Source organism: Muntiacus reevesi, chromosome 6 (genome assembly GCF_963930625.1).
Source record: "Muntiacus reevesi chromosome 6, mMunRee1.1, whole genome shotgun sequence".
Taxonomy (NCBI): domain Eukaryota; kingdom Metazoa; phylum Chordata; class Mammalia; order Artiodactyla; family Cervidae; genus Muntiacus; species Muntiacus reevesi.
In genome coordinates, this window is record NC_089254.1 from 71,162,748 (window position 1) to 71,183,894 (window position 21,147).

At 42.3% G+C, this 21,147-nt stretch overlaps 1 long non-coding RNA gene across 1 annotated transcript in view; it reads left to right on the forward strand.

The window, feature by feature from the left end:
* The first annotated feature begins 994 nt into the window (after positions 1-994).
* LOC136170535 (uncharacterized) overlaps positions 995-21,147 on the forward strand; it is a 201,310-nt gene continuing 181,157 nt past the window's right edge. The window contains exon 1 of the long non-coding RNA XR_010663647.1: positions 995-1,069. This is a non-coding gene — a long non-coding RNA (uncharacterized lncRNA). The remainder of the gene's footprint in view (positions 1,070-21,147) is intronic.

Here is a 21,147-nt window from a genome sequence, read left to right on the forward strand (position 1 = left end):
TCTGTTGTTCCATGTCCAGTTCTGTTGCATACAGGTTTCTCAAGAGGCAGGTCAGTTGGTCTGGTATTCCCATCTCTTTCAGAATTTTCCACAGTTTATTGTGATCCACACAGTCGAAGGCTTTGGTGTAGTCAATAAAGCAGAAATAGATGTTTTTCTGGAACTCTCTTGCTTTTTCGATGACCCAGCAGATATTGGCAGTTTGATCTCTGGTTCCTTTGCCTTTTCTAAAACCAGCTTGAACATCTGAGGGAAGTTAAGAGGGTGGTTTTGGTGGTGTGCTCATTCATGGTCCCTGTAGGTCATGGGCAAGATGAGGGCCCCTAGCGCTAGCTGCCCCACTATATCAGGCTAAGCTTTGCAACTGCCAGTTGCAAACACACCCAGTGTTTCACTGCTGCCCAAGGAGCAGACATGCAGCTTCCTGTGAGGTCTGGGGAAGCCTAGAAGGGACCTTATGGGAATAGCTCAAGACAGCAACCTGGAATCTGTCTCCACTTGGGGCAGACACTTCTGTTTGCGGCTGACACAGTTTTGGAGTGGTTTTCAGGCTGGCAGCAGAGTGTCTTCAAAGTTTGAGTTCTATCATTACATTGATAAAACTTGATAAGAAAACATTTGATTGAATTAAAATAAACCACTTTAATGCATTTTGGTTGGTGTTCTGAATCTGTAGTGTATTTTCCATTATGTTTTCTGCATTAAAAATTAGAATGTGAAGAAATGTTGCTATATTTTGTGCATTAATCTTGTATCCCGAAACCTTGTTAAACTTGCTCACTTTTTTCAATAATTTATTGCTATATTTTCTATGTAAATGGTTGTATCATATTCAGATACTGACAATTTTAGCTTAATTTTTTTGATAAGACAACTATTTTCATTTCAATCTTTTTTTCTGTTTTTCTTATTAAGTGGAAAATGGTGATAAATGGACCCAAACAGAAGTCCCATGCTGAGGACTGAAGAGTTGCCCTATCAAACTTGAACCATTCACCTCATAAGATGGGCCCCAGAGGGAGGCAGAGAAACCCTCACAGGGAAGATAGTGATCATAGAGACCTTGAAGGTGAGTAGAAGCTCAATGGAGAAAGGCAGGGGTGGTGTCACATGCAGAGGAAATAGTTGTAGGATAGTTTACCCATATTTTTATTGCTTTCTATGTTTTCGCTCCTGCTGACTATGGCTTCATATTCAATCCCTGAATGGCTGTTTTTTGGAATATGGACCTGTGATATTTTATTTGAGATTTCTCTATATTATCAGTATTATGGTTTATGATGTATCAATAGCATACATATTTTTCAAAAAAGATTTTTGTATTTCATGTGTAGAATATAAAGATGCTTAAAACTCAATGTTCAATCTATCATTTCATTTCCACTTTATTTTAATGTTTTATATTAGCAAGCCTTTTGCCCAACAGGAATCTTTTATATTTAGATTTAATTCTTAACTCTGTTAGGAATTTATTTTGATAGGTATACGGGATAAGAACTTATTATCTTTTTGATTACAAACTGTAAGTCATTTTCCTAATGTAAAATGGCCCATATCCCATTTTTTTCTAATGGATCCTTTAACATATACTGAATTCTTACATACATTAAAGTCTACTCTGCTCATTATTTTATTCTCTTAAAATCTTCTAGAACAAGGGAAGAGTCTTAAAGTCTGAAGAGCCAGCATGAAACCTGGAGCATAGGCGGTACATAAAATGTATTTATTGAATAATGTGTTAATATGCTTGTTCTTGGTGACAAGACTTCACAAAGAAGGCTTAAATCATGGAGCCTGTTCTGTGATTCTACAATAGTAAGTTCATGGATATGTTCTCCTTTGCTCCAGTCCTACAGAAATGACCCATCATAAACAGAAGCAGATTTACTTTCCTATTCCTGGACCATCTGTCTTTCCTAAAGTGGTTCATAGAAGGTGAAGGCTGGGAGATCTCAGCTGAGCTCCTGGCTTATGCTGGAGGGAGAGCCAGAATTAGAGAAGCAATGCTTTTCCAGAGTACAGTTAGTTCTGACGCTCATCATAAAAATAATTTACTAAATGTTAGAAGGGGCTGAACCTAATTAGGGACAGCAGGAAGAAACCACAGCACTGCCTTGTGAGCTGCAAAGCCTTGCAGCTTCCAGCAATCATGGCATCGTCATAATGTCTGCCACAAATATTATTCTTGGAATATAAACGGAGGTTCCTAGAAATCAGTGGTTTGGGGCAGGCTTCTGTTTTGCTGCAAATAACCATGATGTGTTACAGCTGCCTGTGGTCAAGTTGCCTCGTGGATGTCAGGGTTGAGAGGCAGGGGTGGAGGTGAGTGGCACAGAGTGCCACAATGTGACTTCACACTGTCGTGTAAGGAGTTGAGGGGCTGCGTACCAAGAATGGTGGCCCAAGCAATGTAAGCCCCTGGGGCCAAGGCTGGCGTTTATGGCTAAGTGCTGTAACTGGGTCAGGCATGGTAGTTAAGTAGGCTGGGATATTGGCAACCCTGGTGGAATAGGGAATAGGCGTGGGAAGAAGCAGGGAGACTGACCTAGTTAGAGAGAAAGCCCCTGGGAGAAGCAAGCCCATAGCCTGGAAATACACAACCATTTCTCTCTCTCTCTCTTAAACTTTAATTTATTGTGGTAAGAACTCTTAACCTGAAGCTTTCCCCTTTAACAAACATTTGTGTGAGTAGTATGGTCCAGTAGACTATAGGCATGATGCTCTGCAGCCAAGACATAGTCATCTTACTTGACTGAAACTTTATGCCTGATGACTAATAGCTCCCCATCTCCCCCTCCTTCCTGGCAGTCACCACTCCCCTCTTCCATCCTATGACTTTGACTAATTTAGCTTCCTCAGAGGAGTGAATCATGCAGTATTTGTCTTTCTGTAGCTGGTTTATTTCACTTAGTGTCATGTCCTCCAGGTTCATATGTGTGTCTGTGGTTGTATATGGCAGAATTAGCTTTTTTTGGAAGGCTAAGAGGTGTTCCACTAGTAATGCAGCAGAGAGGGAGGGAAGGATGCTCCTCCTGGGCATCTGTTTCCAGATCTGGAAGGCCACGTTATCTGGACCATGTCACCTCTACCACTCCAGTTCCTGATCACAACTGCCTTGCAACTTCCCTCCCCACCATGCTGATAAAATATTTGATCTCAGCAAGTAGTTACTTTTCTTTGCCATGTGTACCTCCATGTTACATGCATACTGTAAGAATTAAATGTTTGATCTGAGGGGTTTGAATCATGACTAACCCAGGAGTTAGGACAAGTACTCCAAGCTATGTCTCTTCAGTCATGTCTAGACTCTTTGTGACCCTATGGATCATAACCTGCTAGGCTTATCTGTCTGTGGGATTCTCCAGGTAAGAAAACTGGAGTGGTTGCCATGCCCTCTTCCAGGAAATCTTCCTGATCCAGGGATCGAAACTGCATCTCTTACATCTCCTTCATTGGCAGGAAATGTTCTTTGGGTTCTTTACCACTAGCGCCACCTGGGAAACCTCAGGACAAGTACTGAAAACCAGAGAAATCACAGGGTTTCTGGGGAACCACTGGGTGGAGGTTGGGAGAGGAGAGGGAAGACAAAAATGGAAGACATTGCCCACCTGTCCAGAAATAAGAAACTTCTGAGGATAAGCACTAATACAGAATTTCTGAAATAGCAACATTATTTTTGATGTCTTTAGAAAAGGCTGGAGGGAATTAATTTCCACAACTAAGCAAATATGTTTTGGGATCGCAGGCTAGATGTGACATTCTCAGTTACTGCCTGTTACCTGGTGCTGGACTTCAAAACTGCTGTCAGTTTCAGTTGCATGTGTTCAAATGTTTCCTGATACAAAATTATACTGTTCATTTGGGAAATGTGACCTTGTCATTTTGGTTTTATTTTCATTTATGTTCAACTAGTGATGCTGTGAAAGTGCTGAACTCAATATGCCAGCAAATTTGGAAAACTCAGCAGTGGCCACAAGACTGGAAAAGGTCAGTTTTCATTCCAATCCCAAAGAAAGGCAATCCCAAAGAAGGCTCAAACTACTGCACAATTGCACTCATCTCACATGCTAGTAAAATAATGCTCAAAATTCTCCAAGCCAGGCTTCAACAATATGTGAAGTGTGAACTTCCATATGTTCAAGCTGGTTTTAAAAAAGGCAGAGGAACCAGAGATCAATTGCCAACATCTGCTGGATCATTGAAAAAGCAAGAGTGTTCCAGAAAAACATCTATTTCTGCTTTATTGACTACACCAAAGCCTTCGACTGTGTGGATCACAATAAACTGTGGAAAATTCTGAAAGAGATGGGAATACCAGACCATCTGACCTACCTCTTGAGAAACCTATATGCAGGTCAGGAAGCAACAGTTAGAGCTGGACATGGAACAACAGACTAGTTCCAAATAAGAAAAGGAGTATGTCAAGGCTGTATATTGTCACCCTGCTTATTTAACTTATATGCAGAGTACATCATGAGAAATGCTGGACTGGATGAAGCACAAGCTGAAATCAAGATTGTTGGGAGAAATATCAATAATCTCAGATATGCAGATGACACCACCCTTATGGCAGAAAGTGAAGAGGAACTAAAAAGCCTCTTGATGAAAGTGAAAGAGGAGAGTGAAAAAGTTGGCTTAAAGCTCAACATTCAGAAAACTAAGATCATGGCATCTGGTCCCATCACTTCATGGGAAATAGATGGGGAAACAGTGGAAGCAGTGTCAGACTATTTATTGGGCTCCAAAATCACTGCAGATGGTGACTGCAGCCATGAAATTGAAAGACGTTTATTCTTTGGAAGGAAAGTTATGACCAACCTAGATAGCATATTAAAAACCAGAGACATTACTTTGCCAACAAAAGTCTGTCTGGTCAAGGCTATGGTTTTTCCAGTGGTCATGTGTGGATGTGAGAGTTGGACTGTGAAGAAAGGTGAGCACTGAAGAATTGATGCTTTTGAATTGTGATGTTGGAGAAGACTCTTGAGAGTCCCTTGGACTGCAAGGAGATCCAACCAGTCCATCCTAAAGGAGATCAGTCCTGGGTGTTCATTGGAAGGACTGATGCTGAAGCCGAAACTCCAATACTTTGGCCACCTCATGCGAAGAGTTGACTCATTGGAAAAGAGCCTGATGCTGGGAGGGATTGGGTGCAGGAGGAGAAGGGGACGACAGAGGATGAGATGGCTGGATGGCATCACCGACTTGATGGGCATGAGTTTGAGTAAACTCTGGGAGTTGGTGATGGACAGGGAGGCCTGGCGTGCTGCGATTCATGGGGTCACAAAGAGTCGGACACGACTGAGCAACTGAACTGAACTGAACTGAATTGAGTGAGAAACTCAAGATGGTGGAGTAGAAGGACGTGTGCTCATCTTCTCCTGAGAAAATTTCAAATTTACAACACAGTGCTGAACAACCATTAATAGGAGAATTTTGGATCCCACCAGAAAAATATACCCTACGTCCAAGGGCAAAGGAGAAACTCCAGCAAGACTATGGGGTGGGGTGGGGGTGGGGCGAAATTGCATTTAGAATCAAATCCCATACCCACCCCAGACACTTGGAGGGCTCAAACAAAGCCTCGTGTGCACCAGGAGACCCCACAGAGACTGAGCCAGATCTGTCTTTGAATGTTTGAATGTCTCCTGTGGAGATATGGGTCAGCAATGGCCTGCTGCAAGGGCGGGGCCTCTGGGTGCAGCAGACCTGGATATGGCATAAGCCCTCTTGGAGGAGGTCACCATTAACCCCACCATAGAGCCTTCAGAACTTACACAGGACTGGGGAAACAGACTCTTGGAGGGCACAAACAAAACCCTGTTTGCCCCAGGATCCAGGAAAAAGGAGCAGTTGCTCCACAAAAGACTGACCCAGACCTGCCCGTGAGTGTCCAGGAGACTCTGGTGGAGGTGTGGGCCAGCGGTGGTTTGCTGCAGGGTTGAGGGCATTGAGTGCAGCAGTGCATGGACGGGACCTTTGAAAGGAGGTCGCCATTATCTTCGTTACCTCCATCATAGTTTGGCCTCAGGTCAAACAACAGGGAAGGAACACAGCCAGGTCCATGAACAGAAAATTCAATTAAAGGTTTACTGAGCATAGCCCCGTCCATCAGAAAAAGACCCAGTTTCCCCCTCAGTCTCTCCCATCAGGAAGCTTCCATAAGCCTTTATCCTTCTCCATCAGAGGGCAGACAAACTGAAAACTACAATCACAGGAAACTAATCAAACTGATCACATGGACCACAGCCTTGTCTAACTCAGTGAAACTATGAGCCATGCCGTGTAGGGCCACCCAAGACTGACGGGTCATGGTGGAGAGTGCTGACAAGATGTGGTCCACTGGAGAAGGGGATGGCAAACCACTTCAGTATTCTTGCCTTGAGTACCCCATGAACAGTATGAGAAGGCAAAAAGATCGGACACTGAAAGATGAATTCCCTAGGTCAGTAGGTGCCCAATATGCTACTGGAGATCAGTAGAGAAATAACTCTAGAAAGATCGAAGAGATGGAGCCAAAGCAAAAACAACATCCAGCTGTGGATGTGACTGGTGATGGAAATAAAGTCAGATGCTGTAAAAGACAATATTGCATAGGAACTTGGAATGTTATGTCCAGGGATCAAGGCAAATTGGAAGTGGTCAAAGAGGAGATGGCAAGAGTGAACATTGACATTTTTAGGAATCGGTGAACTAAAATGGATAGGAATGAGTGAATTTAACTCAGATGACCATTATATCTACTACTGTGGGCAAGAATCCCTTAGAAGAAATGGAGTAGCCATCATAGTCAACAAAAGAGTTTGAAATGCAGTACTTGGATGCAATTTTAAAAATGACAGAATGATCTCTGTTCATTTCCAAGGGAAACCATTCAGTATCACGGTAATCCAAGTCTATATCCCAACCAGTAATGCTGAAGAAGCTGAAGTTGAACGGTTCTATGATGACCTACAAGACCTTTTAGAACTAACACCCCAAAAATATGTCCTTTTCATTATAGGGGACTGGAATGCAAAAGTAGGAAGTAAAAAAACACCTGGAGTAACAGGCAAATTTGGCCTTGGAGTACAGAATGAACCAGGACAAAGGCTAATAGAGTTTTGCCAAGAGAATGCACTGGTCATAGCAAATATCCTCTTCCAACAATACAAGAGAAAACTCAACACATGGACATCACTAGATGGTCAATACCGAAATCAGATTGATTATATTCTTTGCAGCCAAAGATGGAGAAGCTCTATACAGTCAGCAAAAACAAGACCGGGAGCTGACTGTGGCTCAGATCATGAACTCTTTATTGCCAAATTCAGACTTGATGAAAGTGAAAGAGGAGGGTTAAAATGTTTGCTTAAAACTCAACATTCAGAAAGCTAAGATCATGGCACCAGGTCCCATCACTTCACGGCAAATAAATAGGGAAACAGTGGAAACAGTGGCAGACTTTACTTTTTGGGGCTCCAAAATCACTGAAGACAGTGACTGCAGCCATGAAATTAAAAGACCCTTGCTCCTTGAAAGAAAAGCTATGACCAACCTAGAGAGCTTATTAAGAAGCAGAGACATTGCTTTGCCAACAAACGTTCATCTAGTCAAAGCTTTGGTTTTTCCAGTAGTCACATATGGATATGAAAGTTGGATTATGGAAAGCTGAGTGCTGAAGAATTGATGTTTTTGAACTGTGGTGTTGGAGAACTCTTGAGAGTTCCTTGGACAGTAAGGAGATCCAACCAGTCCATCCTAAAGGCAATCAGTCCAAAATATTCATTGGGAGGACTGATGCTGAAGCTGAAATTCCAATGTTTTGGCCACCTGATGCGAAGAACTGACTCACTGGAAAAGATCCTGATTCTGGGAAAGATTGAAGGTGGGAGGAGAAGGGGACAACAGAGGATGAGGTGGTTGGATGGCATCACTGACATGATGGACATGAGTTTGAGCAAGCTCCAGGAGTTGGTGATGGACAAGGAAGCCTGGCGTGCTGCAGTCCATAAGGTCTCAAAGAGTCAGACATGACTGGGTGACTGAACTAAACTGAATGAGAAACTCAACCTGTGTTTTACTTGAAAGTTACTTTTCATGTAATGATCACTCATTCCCAAGACAACTGAATACTATATGCTGTTTCTATAGGGTTTCTGGTTAGGGATAATTTTTTTTTTCCTGTAGATTCTTGGCCTGGAATTTTATAGTAGAAGACTGAAGAAAACATGAAAGCAGAAACAACACTTTTCAGATAAGCACACTTTTGAGATAAGGAGAGGCAAGACCAGGGCAGCAGAGAAGGCCATGTGTGGAGCAGCAGAGGAAAGGGAGATAGAAAAGGAAGCAGAGCACCTGCAGGACAGGTGGGCAGGGCCTGAGTGACCCCTCACAGAGGTCCCGGACTGAGTGTGGCGCCCACTCACAGCAGTGCCCCAGACTCTCATGGACCTGCAGTCAGCCTGAACTGGCAGAGAAGAAACACCATGAGTTTGCATTTGGCAATTGTTATGGGCCTAATCATGTTACCTTCAAATTTGTATGTGGAAGTCATAATCTCTAGGACCTCATAATGTGACTGTGTTTGGGGACATGGTCATTAAAGAGGTGATTAAGATGTAGTGGAGTCCTAACCCCATAGGATTGGTGTCCTTATAAGAAGAGGAGATCAGGGGACCTCTGTGGTGGTGCAGTGGTTAAGATGTCACCTTCCATTGCAGGGGGTGCAGGTTTGATGACTGGTCAGGGAACTAAGATCCCTTGCTTCATGGTCAAAGGACCAAAACGTAAAACAGAAACAATACTGTAACATAATCAATAAAGACTTTAAAAAAAAAAAAAAAGGAGATCAGGATCCAGACATGCAAAGCAGGACGACCATGTGAGGAGTCGGGGAGAAGACAGCCATCTATCTGCCAAGAGAAGAGACCTCTTGAGAAACCTACATCTGGATCTCGAAATTTTAGCCTCCAGGACTGTGAGGGAGCACATTTCTCTGTAGTGTTTGTTATGGCCATGGGAGCCATATCTTATAAGGGACATAAGACTGCTAATAACCATTGAGAGAGGTCTACTGTTGTCGGGACTGGGAAGTGACAAGCAGATTAGGGGAATTAGGGAAATTCCTCACTTCACGGTTGCTGAGAAAGGTTTGAATTTGAGGAAGAAAGATCTCTTTCTGGGCAGTTTGTCTCACTTCCTCTCCCTTTTTACTAAATAGTATATTCTAGGCAAGTATTTTATACCATTTGGCTCCCCATGAGGACCCCAGCATGGGTCCCGACCCAGGTTGTGTTGAAAGCTCCAGGATGCTGCTTTTTCCCAGGCCCAGGTACCTCTGCAGTTGAAGTAGAGTCTGCTCACAGCTCTGGAAGCTCTTCAGCCTGGGTCAGGGTTTGGGGGGTTCATGTATCTGCCTAAGTTCTGGAGTCATCCTGGCCACACTTTTACTTGCCTGCCTTGTTCACTGGGATGTGATAACATGGCCAGCTCTTGGCAAGTAGCCAGCCCCTCCCCCCTCCCCTCCATAGCTGCCCTCAGACTCTCTGCTCTGTGGGGTTCTCTGCTACTTCTGCCTGCCCATCATCCTGGGCCATGGACTCAGATGGATGGGAGTTCAGGTGTCAGCTCCTTTTGGGGGTGGTGAGTGAAAGTTGCTCAGTCTTGCCTGACTGTTTGAGACCCCATAGACTGGAGCCCACCAGGCTCCTCTGTCCATGGAATTCTCCAGCCAAGAACACTGGAGGGGATTGCCATTCCCTTCTCCATGGGATCTTCTTGACCCAGGGATCAAACCTGGGTCTCCTGTATTGTAGACAGATTTTTAACTGTCTGAGCCACCAGAACAAAGGACACCCTATCAGCAAGCAGTGCAGTCTCAGTGCTTCAGGAATCCTTCTGCTTGGCCAGGACCTGAAATGTCCTGGAAAAGAGATACCCTTGCTGAAGTGGGGCCAAGTGGGTGCAGGCAGATGGGAAGACCAAAGGCCAGCAGGAGGGAAGAAGAGGCCTTTAAACTAGGGAACTTGAGTCTGCGGCTCAAGCTCTATCTGCATGCAAATCATCTGAGGAGTTTCTGAAAAAGGTTCTGGTGCAGGAAGAGCCATGTTGGCATCCTCCTCTAGCTATCCTGAGGCAGGTACTCCCCAAACCCCTTTTGAGAAACACTGCCCAAGCTAGTTCACTGTTGTGATTTCTTCATGGGCAGAGTCTTCATGGCCACACTTTGCTTATTTCCATGAGGATATGTATTTGTAACTTAAGAAGAATAAGAAGTATAAAATACAGAGCAAAAAATAAAATAAAATAAAATAAAATACAGAGCAGGACTTCCCTGGTAGTCCAACGGTTGGGAATCCTCCTTGTAATGCAGGGGACATGGGTTTGATCCCTCGTCTGAGAGGATTTAACATGCCTCGGGGTGGCTGAACCCATATGCCATAACTATTGAAGCCTGTGTGCCTAGCGCCCATGCTCAGCAACAAGGGAAGTCACTACAATGGGAAGCCTGTGCTTTGCAACTAGAGAAAACTGGCGTGCAGCAACAAGGACCCAGTGTAGCCAAAAGTAAAATAAATAAAAGCAAAATACAGAGCAGATTTAAGTTGAAAAGTACAGATGAAGAAATGCAAATTGTATCAGTGCCTGTTTCTTGACTCTTACCAGGCCCAGTGGCTTCTCAGCCTCCAGTGCCAGTGCTCATGGGACAGAGACAGATGATAGACATGTGAAAATAGTGAAAAGGAATGCCAACAAGGCAATGAAAGGTGAAGAACCATTATAAGAAACAAGTTTTAAAAATTGAGTGGGTAAAATGATAACTCTAAAACAAACGGTGAAAAAGAGGGTTAGCAAAATTCTAATAAGAATCAGCTAAATAAACAACAAAAGCAAAGAAATATTACTAAAATTAGTGAAATGGAAAATTAGCCTAGAAGTCCATCATGAAAGAATAAGTACTAGGAGACTGAGGGAAGGAAAAATACCTGAATGAATACAAAATAATTACAAAGAAAAACTGATGAACATGAAAAGACTGCTTGTCTTTTACTCTCTTTTTGAGATAGGGGGAAAAAATGGAGAAAAGTAAAATCAGCAAACTTGACAATTAGGAAGATGGATGGTAAAATGATAAGAATGCAAAAGGAAAGCAATTAAAAACAGCATAAATCAGAAACACAGAATTTATGAAACATGGCAGAGTTACAAGGGTTAAAGAGTTTTAAAAACAGAATAAATACATTCTCAAAGATTAGGAAACAAAAACAAACACACTGAAAGAAAAATATCCCAGCAAGTGGAAGGTGTCCTCAGCTTGTCCTTGAGCAGGGACAGCTGGCTGGGCCTGGCATGGGGATGGAGCCGCCTAGATGGTCCTTACCTCAGACTTCACCTGGCACCTGGGCCTGAGTGACACTGCAGGCAGTTTCTGCATTTGTCAGCGGGAGTACTCTTGCCTGGAAAATCCCATGGACGGAGGAGCCTGGTAGGCTGTAGTCCATGGGGTTGCGAAGAGTTGCAGTCCAGGGGTCACGAAGAGTTGGACATGACTGAGCGACTTCACTTTCACTTTTCACTTTCATGCATTGGAGAAGGAAATGGCAACCCACTCCAGTGTTCTTGCCTTGATTATCCCAGGGATGGGGGAGCCTGGTGGGCTGCTGTCTATAGGGTCGCACAGAGTCGGACACGACTGAAGCGACTTAGCAGCAGCAGCAGCAGCAGCCGCCACCTGGAGCAGAAAAACACTTTCAACCCTGTATTGCACTGTATAGGGATGGTGATAGTTTATGTGTCACTTTGGCCAGGCCACAGTGCCCAATAACTTGCTCAGACTCCTGTATAGATGTTGCTGGAAAGATATTTCTAGATGTGATTGATATTTCCAATCCATTGACATTAAAGTAAAGCAAATAACCTTTCATAATGTGGGTCCGTGTGTGTGTGTGTGTGTGTGTGTGCTGACTTGTGTCAGATTGTGGTGGAGACCCTGTGGACTGTAGCCTACCAGGCTCTTCTGTCCATGGGATTCTCCAGGCAAGAATACTGGAGTGGGTTGCCATGTCCTCCTCCAGGACATCTTCCCGACCCAGGGATCAAACCCACGTCTCTTATGTCTCCTGCATTGGCAGGCGGGTTCTTTACCACTAGTGCCACCTGGGAAGTCCCCATAATATAAGTAGGCCCCATCAATCAGTTTGAAGATCATCAGAGCAAAGTTTCCCAAAGAGGGAGTTCTACTTCAAGACTGTGAGAGAAAAACCCTGCTTCAGTTTCTCAGATTCATTGCTGCAACTTCAACTCTGAATTTGCAACCTAAGGCTTACCCTGCAGATTTTAGACTTCCCAGACCCCATAATCACATGAACCAATTCCTTACAATCTCTCTTTCTCCTATTGATTCTGTTTCTCTGGAGAACCAACTGATATAAGAATTATTGTCTGCATCTTGTCTCTATAGTAGCTGAGACTCTGCACACAAGAGGCGCTATCGCCCCTTGTCTCTTGTAGGCGCAGACAGGCAGTGGGTCCCAGTGGCCCAGGCCCTGAGACCATGTGTGGTAGGAACATCTGACTAACAAGGTCAGGGCTCTGACTCAGGACTGGTTCAGCAGCTTTTTTCCTATCTGTGAGTTGGGAATGCTTGTAGGGCATTCATGATGATTCCAGATACTACGCTGATGAATACATTGGATATGTCAAAGACACTTAGGAAAAGGTGCTGAGTCTTGTCATTGTGAGTTCTTTCCTGGCACAGGGTAATGAGATGAGATGAGCAGGAACTAAAGAAGCAGGGAGGGGCTTCCCTGGTGGTCCAGTGGTTAAGAGTCCTCCCAGCAATGCAAGGGACACTGGTTTGATCCCTGGTCCAGGAAGATCCCACATGTTGTGGGGCAACGAAGCCCATGTGCCACAACTATTGAGCCAGCACTCTAGAGCCCTTGAAGCATAGATCCTGAGCCCACAGGCTGCAACCACTGAAGTCTGCAAGCCTAGAGCTTGTGATCCCAAACAAGAAAAGCCACTGCAGTGAAAAGCCCTCATGCTGCAACCAAGAGTAGACCCATTTGCTGCAACTAGAGAAAGCCCGTGCAAAGTAATGAAGACCTAGAGTAGCCAAAATTAATAAATAAATCTTAAAAAAAAAAAAAAAAACCAGCAGAATGCACAAACTCAGCTCTTCTTCTATGGTCCATCTCTTTAGAAGCAGCCCTTGGTGGAAGTGAAAACTACTCCTCCACTTATCTGTTTTCTGGGGCTATCGGACCCTATAAGAATGAAAGAATTAAGAAAGATCCAATCAGAGGAGGATTTGATGGTTTTCAAATAAGAGGGCACAGCCAGACATTTGGCACGTGGGCTCTCCTGGGCAGGAAAGAAAATGACAAGGTGGATTCCACATTCCTGACATCCACCTCCCAGTCCTAAGCTTTGCAGAGAATGCTTGTGGCATCTGTCACTGAGCGAGGGACTCTGGGATGATGGTGGTGCATCCCATTGGGTCTCCTCTCACCTGGGCAGGAGGAAGGCTGACTTTGAACAAGGTCAGGTGGCCTTTAAAGATACATGATCAAGAGAGAAGAACCGTACCCATTCAGAAGCATATGAGCTCTGGGTTTGGTTTTTCAACCACCCAGTGGGTATCTTAAGGGAAATGGAATGAATAATAACATGGGTGTTCTGGCCGATTTTCTTAAAGGGGAGCTCAGGGCTGGGTTTCTTTAGAACAACAGGGATGAGTCATGCTCTGGGAAACCTCCCAGCCCTGGTCATGAATGTGGACTTGTTCCTTCTCCTCCAGTCTCCCAGGAGTGTTGACTGTTACTCTGAACTCCCATAGTGACCTGGAATCTATTGATGAATGCAAGTAAATCTGGCTTCCAAACGTACTTAGTTTAGGGATCAGGTGACCAGCTGGGGTAGAAGCCTAAGGGTTATTGGCAGACCCTTCCAAAATTTGGTATCGAGGTTGAGCAAAGCCAAGCTGAAGGCTTGGAGAGGCAGCCATGGAAGCTTGGGTGGACTGAGCAACTAAGAGGACTTCCAGGTAGTGGTTGAGTTGGGCACCAAGGGACAGAAACATCAGCTGGAGGAGAAAGAAAGCATCAGGAGAGTTCACTGCTCACCTTACAGACAGGTGAGTGTATGGTCCAGGGCCATGTGGGCTGAATTAAAGGTAGAGGCTGTAGATGCGTGGGAGCTGGATTCTGTGTGTTGAAATTTTCTGTGCAAAGCCAGCTGGAATCTGCACTCTGCACTCCATGGCCAGATCTTTTTTAGAATGTTTTAATTTTTTTAATTTAACAGTGTGGCTACTAAATCAACATAATTACAGTTCAAAAATACTTCTTTCCTTCCAAGTGAACAGTAGATGAAGGTCACTCTGTAACCCAAATAACTAAACTGCAAAATATGTGAAAGGCAGGATTTGTTCTGAAACCAAACCACAAATTACAATTATGAGGAAAGAAGTGTTAGAGAAATGTTTGACACTGATATTCGTGTCAGCAGTTGACCAAGTCAAATAAAAGTTTAACTCCTCAGTGTTTGTTGTAGAGATTGCTAGTGTCCGCTTACATCCCATTCTCCACTCCTTGCTGGGCACAGGAAGACGCCACCTCTCAGCTCCTCTGCTGGTAGGTGGTACCCCGCTCCCGCTTCCAGCCCACAGGCTGCAAGCAGAATTACCAGGTGTCACTTCCTACCTGTGGCAGTCGAGAGCTCTTGCTGGCTATGTCACCCGTGGAAGTCCCCTGCTGGGGTGACAAACCCACATTTTGGATGCTGCTTGGAGTTCAGAACCACTGCTTAGAAGGTGGCTGCCCAGATCCACAATAACCTTTTGAGTGAATAGTCAAGTTTTGTTCTGTAAAGCCATAGACATTTTCGGTTTCTTTGTTATCAACAACAAATTAGCCTATCTTGACTAATCCAGTGTTTGTTGGAGTGTCAGGGGTATGTGTAAGCAGTTTCATAACCCCTTAGTTGAAACTCTCTGTTTGCTTGCCTTATTCTTCATCTCTTTATTGAATAAACTCACTTCTTGGCAAGACATTCAGGATACTTTGTAGTTTCTTCCCAACCTGCTTTTTCTTTTGTCACTCCCAACACAAATACATCCCAGTTCCACTTGGCCACACATGCTCTGCTTGCCAGCCTTTAAAATTTTTTTATTTAAATTAATAAATGTAAAATTTCCCATTATCAGTCACATTAAAAAACAAGCCCTTATTTGTAAATTACATAGCCTGTCTTTTCTCTATAGTATTGTACATTCCAATAATAAACTTATCCAATGCTTCCAAAAATTCACTGACATTTAAATAATATTCTTAGAATAATTGATGTGAAAATTTAATATAAAAATTCATGTCAGCTGTAATATGGGATATTGTATTATGGAATATTTTTAAAAGCAGAGCACATAGTGGTTAACAAGCCAGCAGTTTTCACCTGGCTTTACTTTCTGCTTTATTTTTACCACCTCTCTCACTTACTAACTATGAAAGCTGTTCTTGCCAGTCTTTAAATATTATCTCTGTAGGCTTTCTCCTGCTCCTCTACATTCTTGCTCATGTTGAACCTTTGAATTTATCAATACATGCTATGTTCTTAGCTGTGTTTACTGAAAGAATAGTCCCCTTCAAAGCCAAGTTCAAAGATTTCTCTTTTGAAGCCCACACAGCTCTCAGGGACTGAGGGTTGACTCTCTATACCCTCTGAGCTACTGAGTTACACTTCCATTCTGGGGTCAATCATACTCCATGGTGGTCGGCTAGTGGCCTCTGTCTTTTCAACTCTACTCTGAATTTTGCAAATGAAATAGGAATGCAGGGAAGTATAGTCTCGTGCCTGACCCATGAGATATTGAAAGATGATCAGGTTTAAAGTTTTTCTTTTTTTTCCTCTTTGTAGAAATGTGATAGTCACAGTTGCTATAATTATTGTTAGACATCCTTCTGACCCTTAAAGATCTCAAGTCAGTGTTGGGAGTTCAGGCTGAGTCAATCAAAACAGCATTTAGCTATGAGAACTTGAACAAGTTGGTTTTTTATGAACATAGTTTTAACCCCTCAAAATGGGGTAAATGGGGCAAATAATGTTGTCATTGTAAAGGTAAATGCTGTCCTATCTCTAATACAAGGCCTGGCAAGGCATAGATTTACTGAATGGTAATTGTGACTAGCATCTTTGATGAAGCACAAGCTGGAATCAAGATTGCTGGGAGAAATATCAATAACCTCAGATATGCAGATGACACCACTCTTATGGCAGAAAGTGAAGAAGAAGTTAAGAGCCTCTTGATGAAAATGAAAGAGGAGAGTAAAAAAGTTGGCTTAAAGCTCAACATTCAGAAAATGAAGATCGTGGCATCTGGTTCCATCACTTCATGGCAAATAGATGGGGAAACAATGCAAACAGTGGCTGACTTTATTTTTCTGGGCTCCAAAACACTGCAGATGGTGACTACAGCCATGAAATTAAAAGATGCTTACTCCTTGGAAGGAAAATTATGACCAACCTACACAACATATTAGAAAGCAGAGACATTGCTTTGTCAACAAACGTCCATCTAGTCAAGGCTATGATTTTTCCAGTAGTCATGTATGGATGTGAGAGTTGGAGTATAAAGAAAGCTGAGCACGGAAGAACTGATGCTTTTCAAATGTGGTGTTGGAGAAGACTCTTGAGAGTCCCTTGGACTGCGAGGAGATCCAATCAGTCCATCCTGAAGGAGATCAGTCCTGGATGTTCATTGAAAGGACCGATGTTGAAGCTGAAACTCCAATACTTTGGCCACCTCATGCGAAGAGCCGACTCATTTGAAAAGACCCTGATGCTGGGAAAGACTGAGGGCAGGAAGAGAAGGGGACAACAGAGGATGAGATGGTTGGATGGCATCACTGACTCAATGGACATGAGTTTGAGTAAACTCCGGGAGTTGGTGATGGACAGGGAGGTCTGGCATGCTGTGGTCCATGGGGTCGTGAAGAGTCACAACTGAGCGACTGAACTGAACTGATCTTTGACTGTGATATGAAAGCAAGTTTGCTTCCTATGCCCTGTGCCTCTCTTTTCATGGTAGGGGTATGAGATGCAGTGACTTGAATTTCATCTTGGAAAGGGATCTGAGTATTGTTTTGTGGAAAGACAAGAAGATCAAGATCTCAGCAGATTCTTCCAAAACACACCTGGGCAGCTGCAGCTGGAGTCACCTCCTGGTTATGTTTTGATGATGCACATCTTCCAGGGTCCAAGGGAATCTGCAAAGTCTAACTGGTGAGTGAGACCGGGAAGGGGGCGGGGGCTGATAGGAAACTCTTCTCCTGGTTCCTTCCAGCACTGCATATGCACATTAGTGTCTGCGGGCTCCCTGGATGTAGTACTGCTTTTGGCCATTGGTTCTTGTTTACTTTCTTAGAAAAAGTAAGTTATTGCCTTGGAAGTTCATTTCCTCTTACCCAAGAAAGATGATAAATATTTTCGCCAAAAGTAATGAACATAAATGTTCATATGTGCTTTATTCATAATAACCCAAAACTGAAGACAACTTACATGGTCATCAAGAATGGAGAAGTAAGTACTGATATATTCATGGTACATACCACTGATGATATGTCTCACACATGGCTGAATCTTGCAGTCTTTATATTGAGCAAAAAAAAGAAAAGGCAGAAAAAATATTACATGATTTCAATGTTTAAAAGACATGGTGATAGATGTTAGAAAAATAGTTACCCATTGGAAGGATGGGGGAAAGTTAATTTCTGACTGGGATGATGCATACAGAAAATTTCTGGGTGTTCTGCTAAATTTTGATCTGGGTGGATGTATACACAGTGGCATACAGTGATATATGTAAAATTTCACAGAGCTACACTAATATTAGCTCACTTCATGTTAAATCTCCATAAAAAATAAAATGAGAGTGTGAAATAGGGAGGAAGGGAGAGGGAGATAAGAATGGAGGGAGAAATAGTGGGAGAGAGGAAAAGACTAAGAGGAGAAAAATTAGAGAAAATGAATACTAACTTTTTTACCTTGTCATTATCTATTAGATTCTATTTATTCTGTATGAAAAAATTCTAAATGGAAGTAACCAGACAAATAACCCTTTTTAAAAAAAATTGAAGTTTTTTTTAAAATTTACAATTTGTCAGTTTTTGGTATACAGCAGGGTGATTCAAATAGATATATACATATTCATATTCTTTTCCATCATGATTTATCATAGGATATTGAATATAATTCCCAGTGTTATACAGTAGGACCTTGTTTATCCATTCTATATATAATAATTTGCATCTACTAATCCCAAACTTCTCTCTCAACTCTCCTTCCCCTTGGTAACCACAAGTCCGTTCTTTATGTCTGTGAGTTTGTTTCTGTTTCATAGATAACTTCATTTGTGTCATATATTAGACTCCATATATACATGTATATATATATATATGATGTATATATACCTGTATACATATGATGTATATATCATATATATGATGTATATATACATGCATATAAATAAATGATATATATATGATGTATATATACGTGTGTGTGTATATATATATATATATGATATCACATGGTATTTGTCTTTCTCTTTCTGATTTACTTCACTTAGTATGATAATCTCAAAGTCCATCCATGTAGTTACAGATGGCTTTATTTCTTTCTTTCTCTTCAATAACTGAGTATTATTTTATTGTATAAATGTACCACATCTTTGTTCATTCATCTGTTAATGAACATTAAGGTTTTTTCTGTATCTTGACTACTGTAAGTAGTACTGTTATGAACACAGGGATGCATGTATCTTTTCTAATTATAATTTTGTCTGGATACATGCCTAGAAGTGGAATTGCTAGATCATATGGTGACTCTGTCTTTAGTTTTTTGAAGAACCTCCATACCATTCTCCATAGTGGCTGCACCAACTTACATTCCTACCAACAGTGTAAGAAGTTTCCCTTTCCTCCACACCAGCTCCAGTATTTATTTGTAGACTTTTTGGTGATGGCCATTCTGACCATAGTGAGGTGGTACCTCACTGTAGTTTTGATTTGCATTTCTCTAATAATTAGCAATGTAGAGCATCTTTTCCTGTGCCTATTGGCCATCTATATTAGACAAATTATCTTAATCCTGTGATCTCTATTAACCCCAGATTAACCCTATCTTAATCTGAAAAAGAAACTGGGGACTTAGGTCTGTGTGGAAAGATGGAATGCCGTACAATTGCTGGAAGCTGCTGATCTCTTTACCACATACCCTGCCCAGGATTAGAGCTGCTGTTTTCCACTTTTCCATCTATTGATATCCTTTCTGTCACAGAATTTAATCTAATCAGATCTGGAACCAGCACAGGCTGATAATCTATTCTGCTAAGATAGACTTCAGTGTTGGCTGTGCTGTGGTTGAGCACCCAAACCCACCCACGGGGAAGCCTGTCTCTGAAAAAAGTCCTGAGACTCTTCCAAAAATGCTGTGCTCTCACCAGGCATCTCATACAGATTATTTTCTTGTTGTATAATTAGGGCATTGTCACAAGACACTGTGACACATTTCTCTAAAACCAGTTTTTCTGTCAAACCAAAGCACTAGGTACACAGTGAAAATAATTCAACAATGCTTTCAAAGTAAGTACAATATTTCACCAAGTCTACAAATGACAAATGTTGGCAAGGATGCGGAGAAAAGGGAACCCTTGTCTGCTGTTGGTGGGAATGTAAATTGGGGCAGTCACTATGGAGAACTGTGTGAAGGTTCCTTAAAAATCTAAAAATAGAGCTCGCATATGATCCAGGAACCCCCTTTTAGGGAATACATTTGGAAAAGTTAAAAACTTAATTTGAAAAGATACATGCACTCCAATGTTCATAGCAACACTATTTACAATAGCAAAAACATGAAAACAATGTATGCCTATCTATCTATCTATCTATCTATCTATCTATCTATCTATCTATCTATCTATCTATAATGGAATAGTATTCAGTCATTGAAAAGAATTAAAGTCTGCCATTTGCAACAATGTGGATGAACCTATGGCATATTATGCTTAGTGAAATAAGTGAGACAAAGACAAATACTGTATGTTATCACACATAGAATTTAAAAAATAATACAAAGGAATATATATGCCAAGAAAAAAATAGATTCACAGATACAGAAAACAGTTACCAAAGGAAGTGGGAGAGGGACAAATTAGGGGCATGGGTAACAGATACACACTACTATGTGTAAAGTAGATAAGCAACAAGGATTTACTGTATAGCTCAGGGAAATATAATGCCTATATTCATTATAATAACCTATAATGAAATGTAACCTGCAAAATTACTGAATCACCATGTGTTAGAAAAGACCCTGATGCTGGGAAAGATTGAAGGCAGGAGAAGAAGAGGATGACAGAGGATGAGATGGTTGGATGGCATCACTGACTCAATGGACTTGGGTGTGAGCAAGTTCTGGACAGATGGTGAAGGACAGGGAAGCCTGGCCTACCTCAGTCCACGGGGTCTCAAAGAGTCAGACACAACCGAGTGACTGAACAACAGCAACCATGCGGTACCTGTGAAACTATCACAATATTGTCAACACTTCAACAAAAAATTTTAATTTTGTTTCTCACTTACCTACTTTTTTTTTTAATGTTATGCTATTTTTTATTTTTTTAAAAATTGTGTGCAGGACTTCCTTGGTGGTCCAGAGGTTAAGAATCTTCCTTCCAATGAAGGGGACACAGGCTCGATCCCCGGTCAGGGAACCCCGGTCATGCCCCTACATGCTGTGGGGCAACTAAGCCATGCACCACAACTCCTGAAGCCTGCATGTCACAAGTAGGGCCAGACACAGCCAAAAAAAAAAAAAAAAAAAAATTTCTGGGCACATTTCAATGCATACACTTATTGAATTAATCTAGACTAGGGAATGTGAGGGGTTTTCTCTGTGTCACTCAGCTACATTTTATTTGGCTGAATGGAATGTGAAATATATCGTGTTCATACCAAAAAGAGTCCAGAGAACATAATGCAAAAGGAGAGCCTTTTCATGGGATCAAGTCAGGCAGGCTTGGTAGAAAGGCAAAGAATTAGAAAAATGCACTTACTGGCACCAGGAAATGAAGCTGGGAGGAGTCTGGGAGGCTTCATCACAGCTCGG